Below are 13,611 nucleotides of genomic sequence, written 5' to 3'. Positions count from 1 at the left end.
TGTGTGGCTGTGTGTGTGTGTGTGTGTGTGTGTGGCTGTGTGTGTGTGTGTGTGTGTGTGTGTGTGTGTGTGTGTGTGTGTGTGTGTGTGTTTATATGTGTCTGGACTGATGCCTATTTTATCGTGCTAGCCTACTGAGATACCATGCTGCAGTTTAACATGAGTATCTGACTCCGAGCCGACCCTTAATGCCTAGCGCCAAACAGGGTAACAACAAGTACCATCTTTTAACGTCTTTTGGTGTGACGCGGCCGGTGATCGAACCCCGGACCTTCCGCTCTCCGAGTGTACGCTCCTCAACTAAACCCCGGAGGTGGTCTTTCACACAACAAAGGTTATGCGGTTACTTTTCAAACTCGCACTAAATAAAACTGGAACTTTGATCACTTGCCCACATTCAATGCCCTTTATTTATTGGGTTCGCCTGGTTTCAACAATATCATGTCTTTAACGATTGCATGTATGTTCTAATGTTCAGGGGGCACGGGGGTCCAGTTTTCTGAGGTGCCGTGATTCGCTGTGCATAGCTGTATCATTTGGGCACAACACAAACCTATGATTGTGGGTTCGAATCCCGGTTCGTTCTGATTATGTTTCTAGGTTCGTTAGGACCATACCCGTGCTCTAGGGTTTCACCAAAGTGGTAAACGTCTGAGTCCTGCATCACTTGAACATCCCTCCCACATTAAGCAGACACGTTGTGATATAACTGGAATACTGTTAAAAGCGGCGTTAAACCCAACTCACTCACTCACTCACTCACTAAAAGGGTGAAGCTAGCATGTACCATGCTGCCGATGCTATCAAGTAAGAACTGTCATCGCAGAGGTTCATGGGTAGATTCACTGACCAGCTTCTTACCTCCCTGCTACTGTGTCACTTCTCATTAATTACTGTTGTTTATATTATGACTAAGTCCGTGTCGGGGCTGTGGGGTAGCCCAGTGGTTAAAGCGTTCGCTCGTCACGCCGAAGACCCAGGTTCAATTCCCGACATTGGTACAATGTGTGACGCCCATTTCTGGTGTCCCCCGCCGTGATATTGCTGGAATATTGCTAAAAGCGTCGTAAAACCTCACTCACTCGCTTAGCCCTTGCCATGTGACTTCAGCTATATTAGCGTTTGTCCAGAGACGAAGAAAGAGAAGGTATCACTCTTAGCCTCGCTAGGGTTAGGCAAGGTGCTCTGGGGTATCAACACAACAACCGCTACCACTAGCTACAAGCTATCGAGTTGATGTGTCGACCATGAGCTGCACACCGATCCCACACATGTTAAAATTTCAAATTATTTTCTTGAAATTCCAAAATATTAAGTTGAAATTTCAAGATGCTATGTTGAAATTTCAAGATACTAAGTTGAACTTATAAGATATCTAAAGTGAAATTTCAAGTTAAAATCCTAAAATTTCAACCTTGAATATATCTTGAAATTGCAACTTAGTATCTTGACATTTGTCACTATCCTCTTTCAAGATTTTAAGTTGAATTTCAAGTTAAAATCTTTAAATTTCAACTTATTATCTTGAAATTTCAAGATAATTATCTTGAATTTTCAAGATCATTATTTTGAAATTTCAACTTACGATGAGTCTTGAAATTTCAACTTAGTGTCTTGAAATTTCAAGAACAAAAAAGCAAATGGCGCTAAAAGGCTTCCGTAAAGTTCTGAGTCTCACAAGCAGGAATTGCGTAATATAGTTAAATCTTGTGTTGTGGACATTACAAGTCATACAGGTGTATCCACACATCAATTAATAAATTAAGCAAATGTCTTCGCTGTGACAAGTGAGTAAAGCAGGAATCTGTGACTTAAAACTTGAGGAACGTGCAGTGATCAAGTACTTGCAGTAAAAGGCTTAAAAGCAAAACGCCATCCATGAAGATACGTGTACAACACGAGGGAAGGATGCCCTTCCATGTAGCCATAAAGAGGTGGGCAGCAGAGTCTAAACGTGGCAGGGAGTGTTTTATAGACTGTCGCTGGTATACAGTGTTTCATGTAAATACCTACCTGTGTATAGTAAATATAGAATACTAATCAAGCTCCCGTGTAATATCAATTTTATGAAAAGAGTGAATAGTTCTGGTATCTGACCATTCGTCACCACTCGCCCCTTTCCGTCACCTGCAAGAAGACCTCGGCCTGTCCCGGAATAACACGAGTTGGTCACGAATGGTATCTGACGAGCGAAATATATCGAACTGATAGTGTCACTTCCGACCGAGACCCGTACACGGATCCCTCACATATGAAAATGTCCAAATCTACCTAAACATGCAGCCAACGGGGTGTAATTTTAAAGTTGAGAGTGAAATCACAGCTTGCTTACCAACGTCATACGCTAGACGTGCTGTTATAGAATTAAGGGTTACTTGTTGACCTGTCCGTCCCTTTCGCCAGTGACCGTCATATGTAATTAAGGACTACTGACGACGCTCACAGTGTCCATATTGATTTATCAATCATAAGTGTCTGTCAAGTTAATGTCAAACAATGAATTAATTTTCATGCAAATTGTACATAATGAATTTCATATCTTAATGGTCACCAATAAGAATGGAGCACATAACATTCTTACGGTGACCAATGGTATCGTCCTGTCTGTTATTTCACATTACAGTAAACTACGGTTATAACGAACACGCATATAACGAACTGACTGGTATAACGAACATATTTTTCAGTCCCGACCATTTGTTGTATAAATGCTGTACATATGCTTATAACGAACTACGGTTATTACGAACTAAAATTAGAGATCCCTTCGAGTTCGTTATAACCGTAGTTTACTGTATTACTGCGTGTCGACCTGTGTTAGTTGTCAAACTATAGTCAATGTCTACAAGAACAGAACGTTATTTACGCTCGGGATACTCGGCATATGAGGTACAAATTAACAAACAGTATGTATGTAAGATGGCGTGATGGTCTATATGGAAGATTTTACTGTTTTATAATGACATTACGGAATGTACAGGTTTTTTTACAACACTTATTTTGTACAATTAAAAGTTCTTTAAATTAAACATATTTGAGTTTTTACCATATGAAAGTGGGATATATATTTTCTGTTGGGGTTTAACAAATTGACAAAGAAAGATATAATGGAATCCATCATCACCCTGTCGCAGTGTTTACACGTTTGTTCATTGATAGGAATTTTTGCCACCTTCTTCATTGAATAAGTAAATGATGTCATGAGGCTCCAAACAAGAGTAAATATACAGCCAAAGAGAAAGGGATAAATAATAAACAATTTTCAAGGACGAGCTCAGTTTAAAATATGTGATACACATGTATATTTGATACCTTTTGAAGAATTTGTAATATCTGCCTTCTATGTTTGAGAATATCGGATAATCTGATAGCCTCAAGGACATTTGCACTGCTTTTGGCTTAACCAATAGAAACTATAGCCTGTTTGATTGAAAATACTTTCCAATCATTTTATCCATTTATGATAGCTAGTGTTTGTACAGAGTTCATAGTTAAAATTTGAAATAGGATTCTTGATAACTTTTGATCTTTGTCAGATAAGAGTTTAGTCCAAAAACATACCACTCGACATTTAATTAAAGGTACTCTTCCAAGTTCCCCATACTACATACTACGTTTGTTTTTACGTGAACAGATTCAATTTGTTTACAGTTTTCAAAACCACAATTTCACAACCAAATACTAGAATTGGTTTTGCAATCGCATCGAAGAGATATAGTTGACATTTTATTGATATATTAAATGTTCTACTTTTTCGTAATACAAGTACATGGTCTTAGTGGCAGATTCACGATTTACTTTTATAGAGGGTTTGAAAGAGTTATTGTCTGAAAAGTGAATTCCAAGATATTTATATTTGTTGACATATTCGATTGATGAACCATTTACTAATATATGTTTACTCTTGTCTCTTTTTGTACCACCAAAAACTATAATTTTTGTTTTTCTAGTATTGATATGGAACCTCCATTTTTATAGTAAAGTGAAAATATATCAAACATATTTTGCAAATATTGATGATTAAAAGCTAACAAAACAGTATCATCTGCATATAGTAATGCGAACAAAACAACAGACCATTGAGTGAGTAAGATTGAATAAAAACACAAAAGCAATTTTGAGAATATAAAAAAGTTTCCAGATCATTTAGAAACAATCATGACAATATTGGAGACAAAGTTTCTCCTTGACGGACACCAACAAGATAGGGAAATTGTTATGATGTACACCTTTTGTACACACACATGATTTAATGCCACCGTACATATTAACAACAATACGAATAGGTTTCCCATCAATACCTTGTGCCAATACTTTTTTTCCATAAACCTATACGCCAAACATTGTCAAAAGCTTTTTGGAAATCATTGAAACCACAATACATTTTTTTCTTTCTATTTCATAGTGAGTGAGTGAGTGAGTGAGTGAGTGAGTGAGTGAGTGAGTTTGGTTTAACGCCGCTTTTTACAGTATTCCAGTGTCAGCTAAATGTGGGAGGAAAGCCCGAAGTGATGCAGGTCTCAGGCGTTTACCACTTCGGTGAAACCCACGAGCACGGGTATGGTGCTGACAAACCTAGAAACATAATCGGGGCGAACCGGGATTCGAACGGGTCCACAATCATAGGTTTCTGGCGTGCCTAAGGGACGCAACTCTGCACATCGAATCGCGGCGCCTTAGACGACTGGGCCACCCGTGCCTCCCTCTATTTCATAGTAAAGGAATTATTGCATACATGATCATTTATGGAATAGCCATGACTAAAACATGCCTGTGATTCGGCCAGAATGTTATCACATAATCATTTAACCCTTTGTTAAGAACTGGGGTAAACAATTTTCCGAGGCAACTTATAAAACTTATAGGCCGAAAGTTCCAGGGTCATCTGAATATCCTTAACCTATGCAGATCGAACTAATAATTCCGTTTAACCATAATTACGGTTGTTGGCACAGAAGATTTATTATATTAATTGATAATAAAATTCTAGCCACATGCATTGTTATTCTTCAGTAGTTTGATGGCGCATAAATTTCTTGTTCACTTATATCAGTGTTTAAAATGCCATTACTATCATTGACATCAAATTCACGTAAGTGTGTTCGGGGATGGTAAATATCCTGTATTAGGAATAAACATTGTATTAAGCGGGCCTTGGCGAGCTAAATACATAGTGCTTAATCGCAAAATTGTTTGGCAATTTATATCTCCAAAGTTGCCAAAACTTGTGAAATGCCTTAGTTGCGTAACAGTTATACAATGATTTTCAGTACATTAGACCATGATAATGACAGCAATTATTGCAGTCGTTCCTCAAGATTCCCAATGGTTAACTCTGACTAGATCGCCGAATAAAAGGACGACGCCATGTTTGTTCATTAACACGCATATCGTTTTTTATCTGTTGGCTTTATTCTACCGAGAAACCTACCCATTATATGATAAAAAGTAAGATAAGACGGATCATCAGGGATAGATTCTGCATTATCTGAATTTAGGTTTTTGAAATGGTCAAAAACTTTATCGATAGGTGGAAAATTTGCTTCATTATCTTCCTGACGTGACATTTTTCAAAATGAGCGAGTGTCATTTATTTGTAAATTAGAAATATTGTTTTGCATTTTGAAGCGATGACTATTTAAGACTTTGAGGAGGTTTTTTTATAAGGTCGAATACTGTTTTAAAGTTTTGTTGTTTTTTGTTTTGTAAACTTTAAAGTTTATCAAAATTATGTTTAGCCTTGTGATACCGCCCCCTACTGATCTTACATTGGAGTCCGAGCCATGCCTTAGATCTATTGCATTACTGACACGCTTCACGCCAAATGCTGACTTTGCTGTGGGTAAGACAAAGTTGTAAATATTATGTACAATGTTGTTTACATCGTCATTTAAAATACACCGGGCACCAAGGAAGCATTGTGAGACATCATACAAGATATGTCACTGTTTTTAATTGATTGTACAAAATCGTCAGCGCGCCTCTTATCCCAGCGTCTCTGAATGCACGTGGAGTCAGTGTTGTCAATTTCAGAGTCTGATTGACATATGTCTGTTGTTGATTGAGTTCACGGTATTGTTTACTTTTGTTGATTCACATTTTATAAGCAATTTCAGAGCGCAATCGGCATCAAATAAAATTTGATGAAAAATTCAACTTTAAAATCAGAAATATTTTTTAAAGTGTCTGAAGAAGAGACGTTCACGATTCTAACAAGTATTTTTTCCGCACCCTTATCTTGACCAACTCTGCCATTTACAATAAACAGTGAGTTATTTTCACACATGTTCATGAGTTTATGTCCATGATTATTCACTCTCTCAGAATCAATAAAACATCTTGTATCTGAAATACCTAGGTCTGATAAGCAATCAATGTCATTTACTTCATCGATTATATCATTTGGTATACTCAATAGAGTACCGCCTCCGTGGTCTTGTGGTAAAGCGCGGAAGGTCGAGGTCGGATCCCGGTCGCGTCACACCAAAAGACGTTAAAAGATGGTACTTGTTGTTACCCTGCCTGGTGCTCGGCATTAAGGGGCTAAAACAAGGACTGGTCGGCTCGGAGTCAGTGTCTGGGTGGGATATTCATGTTGTGGGCTAGCACCATATATTCGACATCAGTCCGGACTAGTATGAGCAGTCACACACACACGCGTGCATGCACGTCGCCAAGTAAGTGCAACGATCTTGTACACGACGTTAAACCCCTTTCACCTCACCTCTACACTCAATAAAGGCTCTGTCAGTTGTATACAGAAAGCCGTCTGGAGTACTTGATTCCGACTATATCATGAGCCTGGGTTTATGAATTACTATCAAATAATGATGATACAAGGTGTTCGCGAAAACGTGAACGTATCATTTTAACTATACCCTTCACAAACACATGATAAGGCAAGTCAAGTGTTCAGCCTACACAAACACGAGAATCAGGTCAGCTGCATGTGAATATCTGCTTTGCAGATGGATGTATATCAAATTACTGAACCTTTTGTACAACTAAGTTATAATCCATGTCGAGAAGAACGGCAACAAAATGATGATTTAAGTAGTTTACCATACAAACAAAACCTACAACTTTTAAAACCAATTCTTTAAAAATACAGATTTTCAAGTGTCTACAGAGGATGATAATAAAAGCGACAAAGCATTTCCACAATCATAAGAAATCTGTGCTGAAGCCGAGTCCATTGTGATTCTGACTATATCATTGGTATGTGTTTAAGAAGCACTATCAAATTGCAATCAAAGAATGTCATGCATTTAGTAGTTTACCATAAAAACAAACCGTGTTTCTTCATAACAACGCGCTAATAGGTATACCACAAGCACACCAGTGAACATGGTCGGAGATTATGAAGCCGTGTTATATTGAAGAGTGTGTACCATCTAAAACACATCAGTGAACATGGTCGGAGATTATGAAGCCGTGTTATATTGAAGAGTGTGTACCATCTAAAACACATTACGGTGTCTGCTGGACACAGGCTGAGGTAGGGTAAGGCCCTTTGAAATGCCAATTTATAAAAACTTTGAAATACTGATATGAAAAGTATCAGATATCATCAACTAGCCTTTTTCGGTTTACACTGGCTAATTTTGGACTTCTTGCATGATCATGTGCAGCCCACATAAGTGACAAGGTCGTATTTACCATGATCAAATCCGTGATTGTTTTTACATCCATTTTCGCACATTTTAGTGAGTGAGTGAGTTAGTATTATAGGTCACATCGGCAAATTTTCAGCCATATCGTGACTTGAATAAGTTATGCATTTATATTATATATAAAAAACTGTCAACGAAGGACAGTACAACAACCATCAATATATCACAGATTATAATTGTAAAACTAGTTTTAGATCAATAAAATGATCAGATTATAAAAACGGGCTGTAGATCGCCAGCAACCAAAGTTAGGCCACCATACTAGAGACCATGGGGACTTACGGTACTTCTGCTACCTACATGGTACCCCAGCAGGATTTATACCATCCCCCTGACTACTGGCGATGGTCAGAAAGATTAGCCAAACAGTTAAAATCAACAAAAATACTACGATTAAAATCACAGAGAAATGACAAAATACTTTGAATGATACCGGACTTACGTACCCTCTCAAGGGGGCAATTGTTTTACGATACTTCAACCCCCTGTGAAGATACAGCCACTAACAATCTCAATTATGAACTCATTCTACCAAATTAAAAATCCCTTACTTTATACTATATATATTATAAATAAATCAAAATGTATCTATTAATTATATCTTTTTAAAAACAATGATTAAATGAGCACATATTTGACTGAAAAGATCCTTGATTGATGTAATTTTGGAATACTTTTCCCTTGTGATGAAAAAATCAATGCAGTCAAGTAGGACATGCGTCACCGTGATTCTTTCATCACAAGAGATGCAGAATGGAGGATCCTGACCTTTTAATAAATATTCGTGGGTATACCTGCTGTGGCCAATACGACATCGTCGCATAATGACCTCTTCAAATCTGGACTGACAGCCCAAGTAGGTGTAACCGATAGTTAATTTCATGTAATTTATTGATACCTACTTGTTTGTCCCTCTTCTTCTGGGGGGGGGGGGGGGGGCACGGTTTGCCCCCTCAGTCGTCTAAGGCGCCGCGATTCGCTGTGCAGAGTTGCGTCCCTTAGGCACGCCAGAAACCTATAATTGTGGGTTCGAATCCCGGTTCGCCCCGATTATGTTTCTAGGTTTGTCAGCACCATACCCGTGCTCGTGGGTTTCACCGAATTGGTAAACATCATGATCTGAGACCTGCATCACTTCGGGCTTTCCTCCTACATTAAGCTGACACGCCGTGATGTAACTGGAATACTGTTAAAAGCGGCGTTAAACCCAACTCACTTACTCACTCACTTCCTCTCCATGAGATCCCTGATGTAACATCTAATAACAGGCTTATAATCACTGTATGGGTTAAGAAGTGGTGTCACAGATTTGTTGAGAGCTGCTTTTGCAGCAGCAGCAGCCATTATGTTACCAATGATTCCAATATCGGTAACCAACAAAAAAAGAAGTCGTAATGGCCAGTAGCAAGATCATTAAACAATTCAATCATTTTGATTACAATCGGATACGAACAAGATACATTTTTAATAGCTTGAAGGCAAGAGAGTGAGTCTGAAAATATAATAAATTGTTTATGTTTTGATTGGTTATTGATGTATTCTAGTGCTGTGAATATGGCCTTTGCTTCGGTCGTAAAAATAGAACAGCTTTCTGGTATTTGGTGATATAGTCCTGGATCCAATGACAGTGACGCTGGCAACAGCGTCACCATCCTTGGATCCATCTGCAAATATTGATTTGTAGGTATTGTATGAGGATCGTAATTGATTATATTCTTGAAGATAAATTAGTTTATTTGTTTCAGATTTTTTAAAATTAGTGAGTGGAAGGTCGACTTCAGGCCTTACTAGTTGCCAAGGAGGAGTAGACAAAAGACGGCATGGAGATAATAAATGTAAGTCAATATTAGCATCTGCAATGTGAGGCTTGATCCAAATGCCAAGTGGCCGTACGTGTTTTGGCTTGTGAAACAATTCCTCATTAAGAGGATGAAAGATGCAGTTATAAGCCGGATTTGATGGGTTTGTACGTAATTTAGTTGTATACTGAAGGGATAATTTTAAGCGGCGTTGTACAAGTGAAGGCTCATCGGCCTCCACATACAAACTATCTACAGGATAGGTTCTAAATGCTCCAAGACAGAGCCGCAGTCATTGATAATGTATGCTATCTAATTTCCTTTTCTAATTACTTTTAGCAGCTCCGCCATATACAGTTGAACCATAATCTAGTTTAGATCTAATAAGGGGTCTATACAGGTGAAGTAAAGTTGTCTGATCCCCACCACACTTAGTATTTGCAACAACTTTAAGCAGATCAAGAGCCTTCAAGCATTAAGATATTTTATATGATGTACAAACGTCAAGTGGCGATCAAAAATAAGACCCAAGAACTTGATCTCCTCAACAACCTTGATGGGGGCACCGTTTAACAACAGTTCCGGGCCTTTATGCGGTCTATAATTTCTACAAAAATGGATACAATTTTTCTTTGCTTTAGAAAATCTGAAACCATTTTCAAGCGACCACATTTGGATATTTAGGCAAACCTGCAGTTGCCTTTCAATTGTATGCATGTTTTTGCCACGACAAGATCTGTTGAAGTCATCAACAAAGAGTGATCACGACACATCAATTGAGTCATTCAATACCTTGGAGAGACTGTTAATTTTAATGCTGAATAAAGTGACAGACAGGATACTGCCTTGTGGAACACCCTGATCCTGATTGTAATGGTCAGACAGGGTTGAACCCACACGGACTTGAAATTGTCTGTTGGTTAAAGAACTGGATATAAACTGAGGTAAACGACCTCGCAATCCAAAATCATGAAGATCTTTTAAAATGCCATGCTTCCAAGTTGTATCATAAGCTTTTTCTAAATCGAAAATGATGGATACAGCATGTTGTTTATTTACAATGGATTTTTTTATGAACGATTCTAAATGCACAAGATGATCAATGGTACTTCTATTTTTCCGGAAACCACATTGCATATTTGTAATGAGATGATTGGTTTCCAAATACCAAACTAATCGATTATTCACCATACGTTCCATAGTTTTGCAAACACAGCTAGTGAGAGATATCGGACGGTAATTTGTTGGATCTGTATGATTCCGTCCTGGTGTTGGTAGAGGGACTACAATCGCATCGTGCCACGAAGGAGGAAAAATCCCTGATGTCCAAATATCATCAAATATAGTTAAAAGTGTTTGGAGACATGATTCAGGCAAGTATGTTAAAAACTAATAATGAATATTATCAGCTCCAGTATCATGAGCTTGCCCAAGGGCAGTATTGAGCTCATGTAGTGAAAATACTTTATTATAGTCTTCGCCATTATCAGAATTAAAATTAACCTTTTTCTTTTCCTGTTGTTGCTGAAGTTTCTGAAATTGTGGATCATAGTTGGATGATGAATGCTTGGCTAAAGTTTCACCTAATTTATTTGTCAGATTTATCTGTTAATATATCATTACCATCCTTGAGATATTTAAAGCTGGATTTAGAACCCTTGTCTTTGATTCTTTGAATCATATTCCACACCTTTAATATAGATGTGCGTGAACTGATTTTACATATATGATTTTGGATAAATATTCGTCTAGCCTTTGCACTATCTATTTTTACAAGATTCAAATTATGGACCATTAGGTGTCGGCGGAAAAACATTTCTGCCTTTTCCTACGCTTTCCAGCCTGTTTCCAATCATCGCTAAACCATGGTTTGCGAATGTGCGGGTTCACAGGGGACTTAGGAATGGTTTCATCAGCTATGTGTTTCAGTTGTTCCGAGAACATCTGAATAGGGTCTGGAATGTTTTGGAAAGTTGCAGGAATGAGTGTTTCAAAACAACGAGTTTGAAATAAGGGCCAGTTTGCTCTATTAAAATCCCACCTTGTTGAAGGTGGCTCATCAGTTTGGGGAATAGATTTTAGTACTGTGGGGAAACGGTCACTTCCACATAGGTCATCATGGGCTGACCAGTCAAATTTATTTAGTAAATTATCATCTGTGAGTGACAGGATGTAAGTTCGTGTTTGAACCATCATTAAATTATTGCTTGTTATAAAATCTTCAAGGGCCGTGCCCTTAGCATTACTATCAACACTTCCCCATAGAGGGTTATGTCCATTTTGGTCACCCATGATGATACAGGGTTGAGGGAGTTGGTCAAATAAAGACGGAAGATCAGTTCGCTGAAGAGGAGAAGATGGTGGAATATACAAAGAGCAAAGAGTAAAGGCGATGTGAAATGTTAGCCGGACTTCAACGGCTTGAAGATTGGTGGTAAGAGGAATAGCTCTATGAATTATGTCCTGTCTGACTAAGATAGAAGAACCTCCAGTGGGTTTTGCTCCTGGAGGTGAGTAAAGATTATACATGTTATATTTCCTGACATCACATTTATCTGTGTTCTTAAGATAAGTTTCTTGTAAACATATAGCTGATGGTTTAAAATCTTGAATTAAAAGCTGTAAAAGCTGATTTATTCCAAAATCCTCTCCAATTCCATTTAATTCTGTTGGACGATTGTGCCATGGTGGCTCAATCGGTAAACGCTCACGTAGACGTGAGGATGAAGGACTTCTACTACTGCTCTGGGACGATGGGGTTACGTCCATGTCCAGAACAGCAAAGGAGTTGTGGGTAACTATTTCGGAAGAAGGGGAGTTCTCTGTTTTCTATTTAGTGTTTTTCTTTTCTTTTGTGGTCAGAGTAACAATCAACAAGTAGAGCGCCACTACGAAGACGTGTCACATTTTTAACTTCTCCGCAAATTCCTGAAACAGCTTTTGAAATAGCGAAAGGATTAAGCTTTAAGGGTTGTTTATCAACTGCCTCGATCACAACAAATCGGGCCCAGGAATCCAATCCACAAGATAATTTTTCATTTTGATCAGTTTCATCTAGATCCGCATGTCTACGTTTTGATCGGTTTGAACCAGAGTATTGGTGAGACATGATGAAATAAAGTAACTGAGCACCCCTGCTCCCCGGCCACCACGGAGTGTTACAATGAACGTTGTTTTGGTGCACCGGATATCCAAGATGCAAACACCAGGGATACAGGGGTGTTATACTCCAGCAAATATGACTCAAATAGCAATATTTGTATACCAAATAAAATGCCAGGCTGGCTCGGCCCATGACAAGAAATTGGATACATACTGAATTTGGAGGTCAACAGATTGGCCCATGAGCCACCGCCTTCTGGCATAAGACTCTAGACAAATTGTCACATTAATAGCTGGTTATACACGACCAAGTCTAAATAATACATTTATAACATCACGTGTGTGCATACTCAATTTTATGCACAGGGCTTGGCGTGACCAGCCGATTGATAGAATCGGGCCCATTCTACCACCCGTCTAGGTGAAGGTAGGGTCGAAGTGGTGTGTTGGGCAAAAGGAACACTGGTTCCTGGCTCCAGTGCCCTCAACCACCAGAATCCCTTCCTCCGCCGACACAGGGACGCAACCCACGGCAAACAGGTTGCCCAATTTTGTCGCCTCTTACGAGAAGCAATGGGGTGCTGAGGACACATTCTACCCCGGGTCCGCACGGGGGGAGAGCTATTACCGTTACCCAGCACTCACCATGAGGAGGTTGCTCGCAAGTTTTAGCCTTACCCATACATCTAATGGTGTTATAAGTCTTACATATGAACACAGCTGATAACATTCAAAACAGTTTCTTACGGTTTTGTGCCTTTTCTCAATTATGCAGATCCCGTGGGCAAACAAGAGCCCTTATTATACCTTGCCCGAATTACACTTTGCCCTTATTATGCCTTGTCCTTATTATGAGTGTTCTAATAAACCCTTTCCTTATACACCTTTTCCTTATATACTTTGTCCTTATTATGCCTTGTCCATATTATGTTTGTCCTTATACACCCTGCCCTTTTACACCTTGCCCTTATACACCCTGTCCGTATATACCTTGCCCTTATACACCTTGCCCTTATACACCCTGTCCTTATACACCC

Source organism: Haliotis rufescens, unplaced genomic scaffold (genome assembly GCF_023055435.1).
Source record: "Haliotis rufescens isolate VD_foot unplaced genomic scaffold, xgHalRufe1.0.p SCAF_4, whole genome shotgun sequence".
Classification (NCBI taxonomy): Eukaryota; Metazoa; Mollusca; class Gastropoda; order Lepetellida; family Haliotidae; genus Haliotis; species Haliotis rufescens.
This window is presented reverse-complemented; position numbering follows the sequence as displayed.